At 46.6% G+C, this 15,967-nt stretch overlaps 1 long non-coding RNA gene across 1 annotated transcript; it reads left to right on the top strand.

Moving 5' to 3' along the window:
• The first annotated feature begins 4,178 nt into the window (after window positions 1-4,178).
• On the top strand, window positions 4,179-14,516 carry LOC140454561 (uncharacterized). The gene is made up of 3 exons (XR_011952712.1): window positions 4,179-4,288; window positions 7,143-7,317; window positions 14,265-14,516. It is a non-coding gene; the product is annotated as an uncharacterized lncRNA (long non-coding RNA).
• Window positions 14,517-15,967: the final 1,451 nt, after the last annotated feature.

The following is a 15,967-nucleotide window of genomic DNA, read 5'->3' as shown; positions in this document are numbered from 1 at the left end:
GAGGGGAATGAGGGAAAACTTTGATTGAATGTCAGAGGGCTCCATCACCGGGTTTACAGCAGAACAACAGTCAAAACTGACGAAGGGAATGCTGAGAGAGGGGTTCAACCCATCGGGCCCCCCCACCCCAGGGGAAAATGTTCATGGATGGTTCTGAAGAATGATAAAGATCAGAAAGGGGGAGTGATCATCATCACTTTATATTTACAGTTGTGTAGATGAGTTAATACTAATACAAGAAGAAACGGTGAGTCAGTGGCTGGAGCAGGTGTCGATGAGGATAAGGTAGAAACAGCTGAAAAATGGGCAGTAGACAGGGACACCCCGTATACTGAATCACAGCTGTGTACCTCACTACACTGCACGAAGGTGGGAACTCACCCCATAGTTAAAGAGGGCTCACTGAAAATTAGGGTGTTGTTCATACACAACATCAAAGATTCAATATTGGTTTAATAATGAATTTCAAATCTTTGGGAGTGGAGTAAACTGTGTGTTTTTGATTCTAATTAAAAACAAGTTTTCATGCTTTACACCCTCAGGTTGTTCTCACAATCTCGATAAACTATTGCTTGGTAAATATCAAACTGAACTCAGCTTTTGAAAAAGTTAATGAACAGCAGATTGCAGCAGTTTTCCTGAACAAAGTATAATTACAACAACATCACTCAGTGAGTTGGCCCCACCCCCCTGTCTCAGACCCACAGTGAGTTAACTCTTTCTGCTGGCAGCTTCCTTTCAATTCCCCCAGACACCTTCCATATCTCTAAATGTGTATGAATGGAAATTTACAGACATCCCATTGGGATTTGCCTGTTAGAGACTTGGCCTTGACCAGCCAAGACATGTGTTATCTTCTGAGACAAAGTGTTTGTAAATGGGAGAACCTGAAACTGACTCCAATCTCTTGGGTGTCTGATCTTGAAGAAAACTGTTTTACACCATCAAACCTGGAGAGTTGTTTCTGAGATTGGGATGAGAGTCACCAAGTCATGCAGCACGGAAACAGATCCTTTGGTCAAACCAGTTCACGCTGACCATCATCCCAAACTAAACTCATCCCACCTGCCTGCGCTTGGCCCATATCCCTCCAAACAATTCGTATTCATGTGGTTATCGCAACGTCTTTTAAATGTTGTAACTAGCTGCACCCACCACTTCCTTTGGAAGCTCATTCCACCGATGAACCATTCTGTGTAAAAAACTTGCATCTCATGTCGTTATTAAATCTTTCTCCTCTCATCCTAAAAATATACCCTCTTGTCTTGAAATCTGCCACCCGAAGGAACAGGTACCTGCCATTCACCTTGTCTACACCCCTCATGATTTTATAAACTTCTATAAGGTCATCTCTCACCCTCCGACACCCCAATGAAAACATTCTCAGCCTGTCCAGCATTTCATTATAACCTGAATCCTCCATTCCTGGGAACATCCTGGTAAACCTCTTCTGGAATAAATTGATAAATGCATTGATAGTCAGTGCTATTTTGTGCACTCAATGGTGAAATTACATGATGTTTAAGAAGCAGTTCAGTGAGCTAGTCTGTGAGCAGCGTTCTGATCACCTCGGGAGCTGTTCAGGAATACAGAGGGCTTTACTGCAAATCCTCAAGTTGCTGAAAGCAGCTGGTTTTATCGATATTTAAAAAGTGAGATATTGGAAGAAATTGAGCAAGTTCAGTTTCTCCATCACTGAATTTTCCAGCTGCATTCACGTGGCCATGACTTCCACCTCATTTGCTTTTCCAACTATCTTTCGGGTCACCAGCCAGTACAGATACAACACATTCTACCCCTTCTTCCAAGGAATTAAATTGTAAGTCCATAATGCATCGGATCAGAATTTGGCCATTCGGCCCATTGAGTATACTCTGCTATTCCATCATGGCTGATAAGTTTCTCAACATCATCCTCCTGCCTTTTCCCTGTAGCCCTTGATTACTTGTAAACAATGCTTTACAAACATATGAATTAAGATTATAATTAGGCCATTTGCCCGAATCAGGAAACAGTGGAGAGTAAATACCAAGGCAGTGGTGACCCAGTGACGGTCAGTGCCTGGGAAACATTGATCCAATCACAGTCAGTGTCAGGACAACAGTGATCCAGTGACATTCCATATCAGGGAAATGGTGATCCAGTGCGAGTCAATGTCAGGGAAATGGTGATTCAGTGAGAGACAGTACCAGGAAAATGGTGATCCAGTGTGAGCCAGTGCCAGGAAAATGCTGATTCAGTGAGAGACAGAGTCAGTGAAAGAGTGACCCCACCAGAGTCAATGCCACGTGAACACTAATGCAGTGATAAACAGTGCCAGGGGAAGTGTACCCCAGTGACAGGCTTTGTCAGGAGCTGGATATCAGTGGGAGTGGTTTTGAAGGGGGGGGCGGGGGGGGTGGGAATCATTCAGCCAGTCTCAGGATATCTCAGGGAAGGAGGGAAAGACACAAACAGGATCTTTATGAGATGCTCCAATCATTGGACAGTGAACAGCCCACCGGCCTTACCCTGCTACTGTGAGTAAACAGTGGTCTGTCCATGGTCAGGGAGCAGAATAGTCCCCGTGTTCAAACTGACTGCAGGGAAAGCTGCAGGAAACCCAGGAAATGAAGATGTACAAAACTGAACCCCAAAGGTGAAATCGTTTTCTCCTCATCACCAGTGACTGGGAAATCAATCTTCCATCCAGTGGATTCCCAAACCGGGAAGAGTGACAACCCTGAGTATGTGAGCTGGTAGCAATTACAAAAACAGCTTTCCCAAGTGTTCAGTGTTCCTAGGAGCCAGCACACAGAGAGTTAAGGATTTCTGAATCCATTGTAATGTCAGAGCTAAGGGAAATTTCCATAAAAAATCAGCTGGAATGTTCCTCCACCATGACGTTCCTATCTAAGGATAAGCTGTATTCAAAACCATCTCCATCAAAGAGTATATAACGACTGTAACTCTGTGCTCAAACTGCAGATCCACCTGAAGGTGCTGAGAGTCAGTCAGTGCATTCACCAGTGATCTGAGAGAACACCAAGATGCTGAGAATCTTCTTAACTGTGTCTGTCCTCTTTGGGCATCAAATTGCTGCACAGGACCCAGAGCTGGAGGTGATCGAACTCTGTGAGGGTATTGATTGTGTCGGGCCAGATCAAGTCATCCAGGACACGGTCAGTATAGCTGAGAGTTTCCTCTGTTCTGTCATGTTTGTACCAGTGGAAATTATTCCATGTTGTTTTTAGTCCCTAACCTGCAGTGCACCGACAGTGCACATCCCAACCCTGAACCATGAGACTGGACTGAAATTACTCCTCGGGCCTCATTAACACTTTCTCCATGAGCTGCCATCCCCTGCCTGGCTCCCACTGCCAGCTTGTGCAGTAAGAAGAATATCAGGGCTTCCATCTCCAGCAGCAGGTGAAGGGAGGGGTCGGTGTGCTCACAGACAGGGGGATGGTGGGGGACAACACAAGGACTGTAGAGTCAGGGAGCTCTCCTACTGCTCCTGTCTTCACTCAATCTAACCCTGTTTCTGAAAGGCAGCTGATCACAGGCTGAAGGTCTCTGTGTTCAATGTGGAAGAGGCCAAGGCTGGTTGTGAGTGGAATCTCCTCATCCCCAACCCTGGATAGCCCCTTAATTCCACATATTTGTTTCAATGAATTCAAATTCTATCATCTTCCCTGGTGGGGTTCACTCCAGGTCCCCAGAACATGACCTGGGTCTCTGGATTAATAGCCTTGTGATAAATCCCATTTGGTGATCATTCCTCATACCTCAAAGAATTTCTCTGTTTAAATAATGTGTTAAAACATACAGAGAGATGTACAACACCGGGACATGTGGGCATTAACATTGGCTCAATGTAGAAGGATTTCAATAACATTATCTCAATGTTGGTATTGATAACCCAAAGGGAAGGAGCAAGGTGAGTCATACAGGACAACACGAAAGATGAGAGAGAGAGAGAGAGAGAAAGGGAATGAATCAGGAAGTGCAGCTGTCAGGAATCCCATTAAAAACTCCAAACTCTGTTTCAGACTCAGTCCGTCCAGAACATGAAGGCTCTTCCACACCTGGACACTTGGGACAGTTCTCTCAGCATTGATGTACTTTGGTGGGAGTTCAGTTTATACCAGACAGTGACATGTTTTACTCTCATTTTAGAATTATGCTGAGGTGACATATGTAAACGTACAATGGGTTGAGACAGAGGTTCATGGAACGGATTTGGAGCAAGTATTGGAGCTCGGTCTGGACAAACTGTTCAAGTATTCACGTTTTGGCAATGCTGAAGGTATATCAGATATCCCATCACAGTAACAACAGAATATAGTGACTGTTTACTCTTTCACATTTCTTGCTTAATACTTTCTACATTGACAACACATTGACAAAACATTCCGCAATTGTCAATCCCTGGGGATCCCTTGGTCACATGCTGCTATTTAGTCAAAGTGTCACCCTCTTTTGATACTTGGCTTTATGGTCCCAGAATCTGGGAAGGTTTCCCTCTTGTGGTGGGAGTGGGATTTCAATCTCACTGTCTGACTTCAGCCACGATCACTGAATTGTCATCACACAAATAAAGGCTCCCTGCCAGACATGAAGCCCACTGTTGGAGTCCTTGTGGAAGGTGACATACTGCACATTCACCATCTGTGATTTTCTCCATCTCTCCCAAAGACCAACAAACAGCCTCACTCACTGACTTCTCTTTAACGTTGAATATTTTAAGACAATTAAAACAGCTGAAGTCCTCTTTCCAGCTCTGATGGTTTGGACACTGTCCAAACCTATACTGCTGTCCTGTTGGTACGGTATTTGCCTTGTGAACAGACTCCTTGTGGTCTCTGGGCTCTCATTCTAAAGATAATGAAAATAATCTCAGCATTGTAAACACTCCAAATCATTTATTTCGGGAAGGTCTAATTCTTTCTTGAAACAGCTGTTGTGAACCAGAGTTTAGAATGTAATTTCTTTGTTCTGCTTCTCACAATGTGATCTATTTCACTCTGGGGAAATCGAGCAGAGGGAAATCCTGTTTACTGCCTTGTAAGAGGCCATTCAGCCCACCATGCCTGTGCCAGCTCTCTGAAGGACCACTCACAAAAGGCCACTTCTCCACCTTCTCCTCATAGCTCAGCACATTCCCCCCTTTCAGCATCAAATTCAATTTCTGCACAAATGGGTTTTTGGTCACATCGGGAAACTTTTATGTGTGAACAGGGGAAACAGATGTGTATTGTGCTCTCGTTTGGAAGATCAAGGATGGATTTTGTTGATGGGCCAAAACCCCTGTCATTTGGGAAAAAATGGGATTGGTTTATGGTCTTATGATTTAGCTTCTATTTGGGGATTTTCTGCAGTGTTCTTCACTGATGGCAGATGTGTAAAACATTTCCTCAAGACAGAAAGAGAAACTAAAGTTTGCTGAAGCTCTGTAGGGGATGATAGAGAATGACAAAGGTGTTTTTGGAATAGAAATAATTTTGGGGTATGTTTTGAAATCTTTAAATGTACGATCTATGAAAATAATTAACTTCAATCTGTTTTATTTTCACTTCTTATAAACATTGTCTGCTTTATTGTTCAAAGCAATCTGCAAGTTTGAGTGCTTGTGGTTTTTGTGACTGGTCTCTCTCTGAACTAAGAACAATTCACAATATGATCGATCCAGCCACAGTCCCATCTGGGATCTGATTTGGGCTGTAATACCATCAGCTGGGATCAGAATGTTTGGATTTCTGGGCAGAATGTTTTAAATTACTGCATTTAAGAAAGATCTGTATCTTTCGTTTTAAAGTCACAACTTGGCAGTGGTTCGGGACCTAAAACAGCAGCATTGTGCTTTTCTGCAGGTTTGGTGTCCCATATAGACCAGTCCAGGCAAAGGCAGCAGTTTCTGTCTCCGAAGGGGTGTTACTGAACCAGAAAGGTGTTTTATCCCCAACAATGGTTACATGGCTATCAGCGGATACTTAATTCCAGATTTTTGTTCACCTTTGAACTCAAATTCTACCCTGACAGGATCTGAACTGACGTCCCCAGGACATTACCGAGCTCTCTGGATTAATACCTGAGCAATAATACCATGGGAGCATGACGTGCCCCCAGTTGAAGAAAGGAAAATGAAAGCATGATGTCACAGGTGAAAGTAACACAGCTAGAGATAGAAATGACAGGCCTTCAGTTTGGAGAAGAACAGAAATAATGGAGGAAAAGGTCAGAAAAATTAAAATGGAGGCAAGGTGAAACCAAGGAATCTGAAAGAAAGAAAACTTGAATTCTAAAGAGCCCGGGAACTCTGAGAACTGGAGGAGGGAAAGAAAAGCTTCAGTGGGAAAATGAAGAAAGAAGGAGGGAGGAGCTTGGAGGATGATTCTGGTTCCAATCAGGGATTTCCTTAAACCAAGAATCTACACAGAATCCTTACATTTACTGACAATGGGGTCAAAAGGTCTTGTGCCTCATCTGAAAAGGTTGTTGAACAGAGGATGTGGCTTCGAGAGGTCTGGACCTGAACAGGACAGTGTGTTTTGGCAGGTACAGCTCTGACTGTGTGTGTCAGATTGTCAGAGGGACAAGCGGAGTAGAACTGCAGAGTACAACACAGTCAAAGACACAGTGCTCAATATTTAGGAGATTGTGCCTGAAGCTTCTCAATTAACATTTAGGATCGCAAGGAAGAAACCTAATTAAAAATTTGCAAAAGAGAAGGAAATGCTGTGGGATCAGTGGTTCAGGTGTGAGGGGTTGAATGGCCTTCTCCTGTTCTCTGTTTGTATGTTTGTGTCCACGTGTGTTCCTGTATGATGTGGAATTCACTGCCTGGAATAGTGCAGGAAGCAGCTTCAATCACAGCATTCAAAGATGAACACCTACATAATGAAAGAAAAGATGTGGATGTTTAGAAAGAGAAGCAGGTCAGTGTCATGAGCTAGTTACATCGACCAAACAGCCAGCACAGGAGTCCCCTCCCCCAGTGCTGTGTCACTCTGTGAGGCTATTATTCAATCTGTCACATCAGTGTCTGCCCCACTTCAGCAATGTCACCCTGACACCTCACCTGTAACCTCTGACTCACTGTCAGTGACACCACAAATGATCACCGAGTAAAATGTTATAACAGGGTTTTTCTCTATCTACAGAAACAATAGTTCCTATCACTGCACCTTGGTTTCTTGTTGGACGCTTGGTAAATGGAACATTTCCACAGAGATTTAATGTAGGTGTGACCACCGTTCCTGAAATTAACAGTCCGCCCACACCTACAGATCAAACAATTAAACAAAGATCGTTCTCTTTGGGTCGGTTCTTTGTGAGGTGAGTTTAGATGCTGAAGTATTGTGATTGATGTTTCTTTATGTCACCATCATTCCAGTCTGGGTAAGACTGAGATTAACAGGTCCATCCAGTCACACTGGGACATTGGTCAATATGAATGGTGTTGTGGAGTGGCTCATATCTCACAATCTGCAGCTCCACCTCCTGAGAATACAGCCAGTCCTCCACATTCACATTACTCCAGTTCACACAGAGCTGGCTCCTGGATTCTGAAATTCTCATCTGCAGCATGGTTCACATTTTTCACAGAACACTTTCACTTCATTTGAACAAAGGGTCTTTGAAGCAGTCCCTTTAGTCAGCTTCACCCTTCTAGGTAATGGCAGATTATCCACTTCAATGAAATTTTCCCATAATATTCCCATTCCTATTGACGCTATTATTGTTGAGTCATAGAGTCACACAGCACGGGAACAGACTGTTCGGTCCAACCAGTCCATGGTGACCATAATCCCACACTAAACTAGTTCCACCTGCTTGGGCTTGGCCCATATCCCTCCAAACATTTCTTATTCATGTCCTTATCCAAATGCCCCTTAAACATTGTAACTGTACCCATATTCACCACTTTCTTTGGATGTTCATTCCACACACAAACTCATCTGAGCAGAAAAGTTGCTCCTCATGTCTTTTTAAAATCTTTCTCCTTTCACCTTCAATATATTTCCCCCTTGTCTTAATTCCCCAATCAAGGGAAGAGACACCTGCCATTCACCGTATTTATATCCCTCACGATTTTATGAACCTCTGTAAGGTCACCCTTCAACCACCTATGCTCCAGTGAAAGACGTCCCAGTCTATCCAGCATCTCCTTTTTGCTCAAACCCTTCATTCCTGGAAACATCCTCGGAAATCTCTTCTGAAACTTCTCTCCAGCTTTAATAATATCCAGCCAATAACAGAGTGACCAGAACTGGACACATTACTCCAGAAGAGGCCTCACCAATCTCCTGTAAAACCTCAACACAGTGTCCCAACTCTGATACTCAAACATCTGAGCAATGAAGGCAAGTGTGCTCAACGCCTTCTTAACCACTCTGTCTACATTTGATGCAAACTTCAAAGAATTATGTATTTGAACCATTGGGTCTCCCTGTTCTCCAACATCATGAAAGACCCTACTTTTAATTGCATAAGTCTTGCTTTTGCTTGTTTTACCAAAATGCAATACTTTGCACTTATCCAAATTAGCTGAAAATGTGTTGCTGGAAAAGCACAGCAGGTCAGGCAGCATCCAAGGAACATGAGAATCGACGTTTCGGGCATGAGCCCTTCTTCAGGAATGAGGAAAGTGTGTCCAGCAGGCTAAGATAAAAGGTAGGGAGGAGGGACTTGGGGGAGGGGCGTTGGGAATGCAATAGGTGGAGGGAGGTCAAAGTGAGGGTGATAGGCCGGAGTGGGGTGGGGGCGGAGAGGTCAGGAAGAAGATTGCAGGTTGGGAAGGTGGTGCTGAGTTCGAGGGATTCGACTGAGACAAGGTGGGGGGAGGGGAAATGAGGAAACTGGAGAAATCTGAGTTCATCCCTTGTGGTTGGAGGGTTCCCAGGCGGAAGATGAGGCGCTCTTCCTCCAGCCGTCGTGTTGCTATGGTTTGGCGATGGAGGAGTCCAAGGACCTGCATGTCCTTGGGGGAGTGGGAGGGGGAGTTGAAGTATGGGCTACGGGGTGGTTGGGTTGGTTGGTCCGGGTGTCCCAGAGGTGTTCTCTGAAACGTTCCGCAAGTAGGCGGCCTGTCTCCCCAGTATAGAGGAGGCCACATCGGGTGCAGCGGATGCAATAGATGATGTGTGTGGAGGTGCAGGTGAATTTGTGTCGGATATGGAAGTGTCCCTTGGGGCCTTGGAGGGAAGTAAGGGGGGAGGTATGGGCACAAGTTTTGCATTTCTTGCGGTTGCAGGGGAAGGTGCCGGGAGTGAAAGTTGGGTTGGTGGGGAGTGTGTGGACCTGACAAGGGAGTGTTCTTTTCGGAACGCTGATTGGGGAGGAGAGGGAAATATGTCCCTGGTGGTGGGGTCCGTTTGGAGGTGGCGGAAATGACGGCGGATAATATGCTGTACATGGAGGTTGGTGGGGTGGTAGGTGAGGACCAGTGGGGTTCTGTCCTGGTGGCGGTTGGAGGGGCAGGGCTCAAGAGTGGAGGAGCGGGAAGTGGAAGAGATGCGGTGGAGGGCATCGTCGACCACGTCTGGGGGGAAATTGCTGTCCTTGAAGAAGGAGGCCATCTGGGTGGTACGGTTTTGGAACTGGTCCTCCTGGGAGCAGATGCGGCGGAGACGAAGGAATTGGGAAAATGGGATGGCACTTTTACAGGGGGCAGGGTGGAAGGAGGTGTAGCCTAGGTAGCTGTGGGAGTCGGTCGGTTTATAGTAAATGTCCGTGTCGATTCAGTCACCCGAGATAGAAATGGAAAGGTCTAAGAAGGGGAGGGAGAAGTCTGAGATGGTCCAGGTGAATTTGAGGTCGGGGTGGAAAGTGTTAGTAAAGTGGATGAACTGTTCAACCTCCCACCACCAAACTATCATCTCCCAGACCATCCAGAACCTCATCACCTCAGGGGATCTCCCATCCACTGCCTCCAACCTCATAGTCCCACAACCCCGCACCGCCCGTTTCTACCTCCTGCCCAAAATCCACAAACCCGACTGCCCCGGTCGACCCATTGTCTCAGCCTGCTCCTGCCCCACCAAACTCATCTCTGCGTACCTCAACACAGTCCTGTCCCCCTTAGTCCAAGAACTCCTCACGTACGTTCGGGACACCACCCACGCCCTCCACCTCCTCCATGATTTTCGCTTCCCCGGTCCCCAACGCCTTATCTTCACCATGGACATCCAGTCCCTGTACACCTCCATCCCCCATCACGAAGGACTCAAAGCCCTCCGCTTCTTCCTTTCCCGCTGTACCAACCAGTACCCACCAGTACCCTTCCACCGACACCCTCCTTCAACTGACTGAACTGGTCCTCACCCTGAACAACTTCTCTTTCCAATCCTCCCACTTCCTCCAAACCAAAGGAGTAGCCATGGGCACTCTTATGGGCCCCAGTTATGCCTGCCTCTTTGTAGGATATGTGGAACAGTCCATCTTCCGCAGCTACACTGGCACCACACCCCACCTTTTCCTCCACTACATCAATGACTGTATCAGCGCTGCCTCGTGCTCCCATGAGAAGTTTGAACATTTCATCCACTTTACCAACACTTTCCACCCCAACCTCAAATTCACCTGGACCATCTCAGACTCCTCCCTCCCCTTCATCGACCTTTCCATTTCCATCTCGGGTGACCGAATCAACACGGACATTTACTATAAACCGACCGACTCCCACAGATACCGAGACTACACCTCCTTCCACCCTGCCCCCTGTAAAAACGCCATCCCATATTCCCAATTCCTTCATCTCCGCTGCATCTGCTCCCAGGAGGACCAGTTCCAAAACCGTACAACCCAGATGGCCTCCTTCTTCAAAGACCGCAATTTCCCCCCAGACGTGGTCGACGATGCCCTCCATCGCATCTCTTCCACTTGCCGCTCCTCCACCCTTGAGCCCCGCCCCTCCAACCGCCACCAGGACAGAACCCCACTGGTCCTCACCTACCACCCCACCAACCTCCATATACAGCATATCATCCGCCGTCATTTCTGCCACCTCCAAACGGACCCCACCACCAGGGACATATTTCCCTCCCCTCCCCTATCAGCGTTCTGAAAAGACCACTCCCTCCGTGACTCCCTCGTCAGTTCCACACCCCCCACCAACCCAACCTCCACTCCCGGCACCTTCCCCTGCAACCGCAAGAAATGCAAAACTTGTGCCCATACCTCCCCCCTTACTTCCCTCCAAGGCCCCAAGGGACACTTCCACATCCGCCAAAAATTCACCTGCACCTCCACACACATCATTTATTTCATCCGCTGCACCCGATGTGGCCTCCTCTATATTGGGGAGACAGGCCGCCTACTTGCGGAACGTTTCAGAGAACACCTCTGGGACACCCGGACCAACCAACCCAACCACCCCGTAGCCCAACACTTCAACTCCCCCTCCCACTCCACCAAGGACATGCAGGTCCTTGGACTCCTCCATCGCCAGACCATGGCAACACGACGGTTGGAGGAAGAGCGCCTCATCTTCCGCCTGGGAACCCTCCAACCACAAGGGATGAACTCAGATTTCTCCAGTTTCCTCATTTCCCCTCCCCCCACCTTGTCTCAGTCGAATCCCTCGAACTCAGCACCACCTTCCTAACCTGCAATCTTCTTCCTGACCTCTCCGCCTCCACCCCACTCCGACCTATCACCCTCACTTTGACCTCCCTCCATCTATCGCATTCCCAACACCCCTCCCCCAAGTCCCTCCTCGCTACCTTTTATCTTAGCCTGTTGGACACACTTTTCTCATTCCTGAAGAAGTGCTTATGCCCGAAACGTCGATTCTCCTGCTCCTTGGATGCTGCCTGACCTGCTGCGCTTTTCCAGCAACACATTTTCAGCTCTGATCTCCAGCATCTGCAGTCCTCACTTTCTTCTTGAAGACTTATCCAAATTAAACTGCCCTGGAGATGGCAACGGAGAGCTGAGTTCACGAACTGCTGCCATCCTTTGGGTACTTGGACATCCACAATGCTGTCAGAAAGGGAGTTCCAGGTTTTTGATCCAGTGATACTGAAGGAACGGTGATATATTTTCAAGTCAGGGTTGTGTGTGGTTTGGAGGGGATCTTGCAGGAGGTGGTGTTCTCATGTAATCATTGCCCTCAGTCCTTCTAGAGAGTAGAGAGCACAGATTTGGATGTTGATGTCAAAGAAGCAAGCTGATTGGTTGCAATACAATCTGAGGGATTTTCCGGCCTTCCCTATACAGGCAAGTGGTGTGTAGTCTATCCCACTCCTGACCCGTGCCTTGTCGATGGTGGACCGGGTTCAGTGAGATACTGCAGTGTATCTTGTAGATGGTACACGTTGTTAACTTTGTGTGTTGATCGTGGGAGGAGACATTTCCAAAGGAGCTGATTTCCAGGGCTGAGGTGAGAGAGACCGCCCTTGTCATCGAGGCTGTGTCTGAACAAATGTGATATTAAGGAGTTCCAGTAAACCTGGAATCAATGGGAACCGGGAAGAATTTCCACTGGTTGGAGTCATACCTGCACATGCTCACTAACCACCTCCATCTTCAATGGGACTGACTGAAGACATCTCGAAGCTGTCTCTGTTACCAGTTTCATTTCATTCTTCATCTCAATTGACCCCCCCGAGATATCTTTTCTGTCCCTTTCGGGTGTTAAGGAACACCAGCCCAAATAAATCTCTGAAGAAGAGTCACACTGAACATGAATCACTAACTCTGCCTCTGTCTCCAGAGATTCAGCAAGACCTGGACAATATCTGGGATTGGGCTGACAGGTGGCAGGTGACATTTAGAATGGAGAACATAGAACATACAAGAATACAGCACAGAAACAGGCCCTTCAGCCCAACATATCTGTGCTGACCGTGATGCAACTCTACACCATTCCGAACTACCTGCACAAGGTCTATATCCCTCTGCTCCCTTAAATGCCTCCTGAACTTTACTCCTGTATCTACATCTTCCATTTTATACACCAACCACACTGTATATAAAAACCTCTCCTCACACATTCTCCCCTCACCATAAACCTATGCCCACTAGTGTTTGAGATTTGGATAAGGACATGAATACGAAATGTTTGGAGGGATATGGGCCAAGCCCAAGCAGGTGGAACTAGTTCAGTGTGGGATTATGGTCACCATGGACTGGTTGGACCGAACAGTCTGTTCCCATGCTGTGTGACTCTACGACTCGACCATAATAGCGACCATAACATGCCGTTATTCCTTCTCTCCAAACTTATCGACTTGCATTGCCACTTTCAGGGAGCTATGGACTTGACCCAAGATCCGTCTGCAGATCAATTCTTGCCATTTATTGTATTATTTTGAATTCTTCCATTTGACCTTCCAAAGTGCATTATCTCACAATTGTCTGGATTAACCTCCACATGCCATTTCATTGCCCATCTCTCCACGTGATCTCCATTTGTTGCTGTATCCATTGACAACCTTCCTCACTGTCCATAACTGCACCAATTTGGTTTGCACCACATAACTGTCAGGCAATGACCATCTCCAACAAGAGAGAAGGTAAACATCACCCACTGACATTCAATGGCATCACAGTCACTGGATCCACCACTTCAGTGAAAACAGACACAACATATTCATTCAGCTCCTCGACCACTTCTCTATTCCTTAAAATACATTCATCCAACTCTGTCTGTAATGGACTCACAGCCGTTTTATCCAAATATTTACTGTACCAGTGGGAACTTTTGCAGGACATTTCTCTGTTTGTTACGGATTGCATTCATATTCATTTCTGCTGTTCCTTACAAGTTTCATGGTCCTCCTTTGTGGAACCATTCTAGTGAGAACGCTCTGCAACCTCTTTAGGAGACTCATGTATTCCCTAAAATGTGATCATCAATGGCCACAATGGTCATAACAGAATTTCATAGAGGTTCAGCAAAACTTCCTCGATTGAGGAATCAATCATCTTGTTATAAAGCCAAGACCCTGTTTGCTTTGCTATTCACTCTCTCAATAAAGATCAGTGCACCAAGATTTCCCTGTCCCTCTGCCATGCAATGTTTTGAACAGTGCTGTTAAGTTTATGTCGACTCTCAGAATTCCTCACCAAAACTGTATCCCCTTATCGGCCTCGGGACTGTCCATTCTGAGAGCTTTTCGATTCTGTTCCTGTAGTCATGATGGAACGGAATGATGGAGGGTTCCCAATGGGCTGAGAGACTGACTCCTGTTGCTGTTGCCCAGTAACCTACTCTGATTCAGACAGGTTTTGTCACAAGGAATGAGAATTAAATGTCTATATTCTTAATTCTGTTGCAGGACTATTCCCAACATAACTGATGTGAAACAATATGAAAAACTTGTCCTTGATTTCGTGAAAGACTTAGAAGAAGACAAGAAAATATTTAATGGGAAATTTATTATCGTTTGGTATAAGAAAGATGGACTAACACAAATAGCTTTAGAAAAGGAATTGGAATGAAACCTTTCTATAAGGTTCTGTTCCCTTTATACATTTTGAACAGTGAGATGTGCTTAATTCTGAAACTGTTTTGTCTTCCCCAAACTACATGTTGCTTTAACCTAGACTACTGTGCATAACTCTGGTCTCCGTACCTAAAGAAAGATATACCCTTTTCACTCACTTCCAGTGAATGCAGTGACTGTTCCTTAGACATATTACAGACATGTGCCCACATTGGTGGAATTGGTCAAATTCCCAATGTCCTATCTCAGAAATCCCTGTATCCTGTTTATAAACACTGCCCTTTACTCGCAGTCAGTAATTTTACAAGCACTTATTCTTCAATCAAAATTATTCAGATACAATAGCATCAACAGGGAGTATTTAGTTCTCCATTTCCACTCACTGTTCCCACTGGTTGTTTAGTCCAATGATTCCAATCAATGGAATTATCCAAGTTACACTTCATTGGCACTGGAATTCTGATCAGGTTCAGTCGTTGTCAACGATACACTTCCCCCATTCCCCCGACCTGACAACACCCCCGACATGACCGTGTCAGACTGGACAAACCCCCTCCACCTGACACCCATGACCCAGCTGGTCCCAAAACTCCATCACAACCTCACCAACCCCAGGAGTCTACAGATCCCTCATCACTGACCCACTACTCCCCTTCACCCCGACCACAGCCCCATTGGAATGGGACACCTTCCCCCCCACCACCTTACCAGCAAAACAACAGCCCGTCCCTTTCACCAGCCTTCACACCCCATTCAACCCAACCCCACTAGACTGAAAAGCTGACCCTGAACAGACACCCCCTGCTCCTGACAATGGGATTAGGACTAACAGCCAACTGCATTCCCCCATCACCACCCAACACTCACCCAACCCCTGCCTCACTAACCTGAAACCCCACCCAAAGTGACCCAGGTGGTACTGACCCTCCGTCCCAATCTGGTAGCCCTGCACCCCATCCCTCAACCCTCTGGGCCTGACACCTCCCCTTCACCTCATCCACCTCACAACCCCAGCAGATCCATCAGTCCCATTCCTCTCCGACATGGTGTCAGCAGAACTGAACTGCTCCCTCACTCCATCCCAGCCCTTAAACACCCCAAGCTTTCTCTCACTTACTTGACAATATACCCCTCCACCCCGAGCCCCATCCTCTCCCATCCCCTGGTCCTCTACCTTCCTCACCCACCTCCATGCTACTCCCTCACAAACATTTCATTGAAACCCCTCACCCACCTGCCACTCTGTCCATCCTCCTTCCCACCCTCCCACCAACTGCAGCCCCTCCCCCTCCTGCCCATCATTCACCCTTCACACTTCCCTCCACTCTCACCTCCACACGATGGTTTTCAGCTGTCCTGGGGGCTGTACCGTCTTGTCTTTCCCCCGGGTCATAAAAAAGAAGATCCACCATTCAATGAGATCATTGCTGATCTTCTCCTTATCCACTTTCCCACACTGTCCCTCGATTGGGTCATCTGTCCAATGATGTCATTGCACTCACTGTAATTCACTCTTGGGTACGGAGAGTAAAACT

This window comes from Chiloscyllium punctatum, chromosome 3 (assembly GCF_047496795.1).
Source record: "Chiloscyllium punctatum isolate Juve2018m chromosome 3, sChiPun1.3, whole genome shotgun sequence".
Lineage (NCBI taxonomy): Eukaryota > Metazoa > Chordata > Chondrichthyes > Orectolobiformes > Hemiscylliidae > Chiloscyllium > Chiloscyllium punctatum.
The sequence above is the reverse complement of the archived record's forward strand: the minus strand, read 5'-3'. Positions and strand labels throughout refer to the sequence as shown.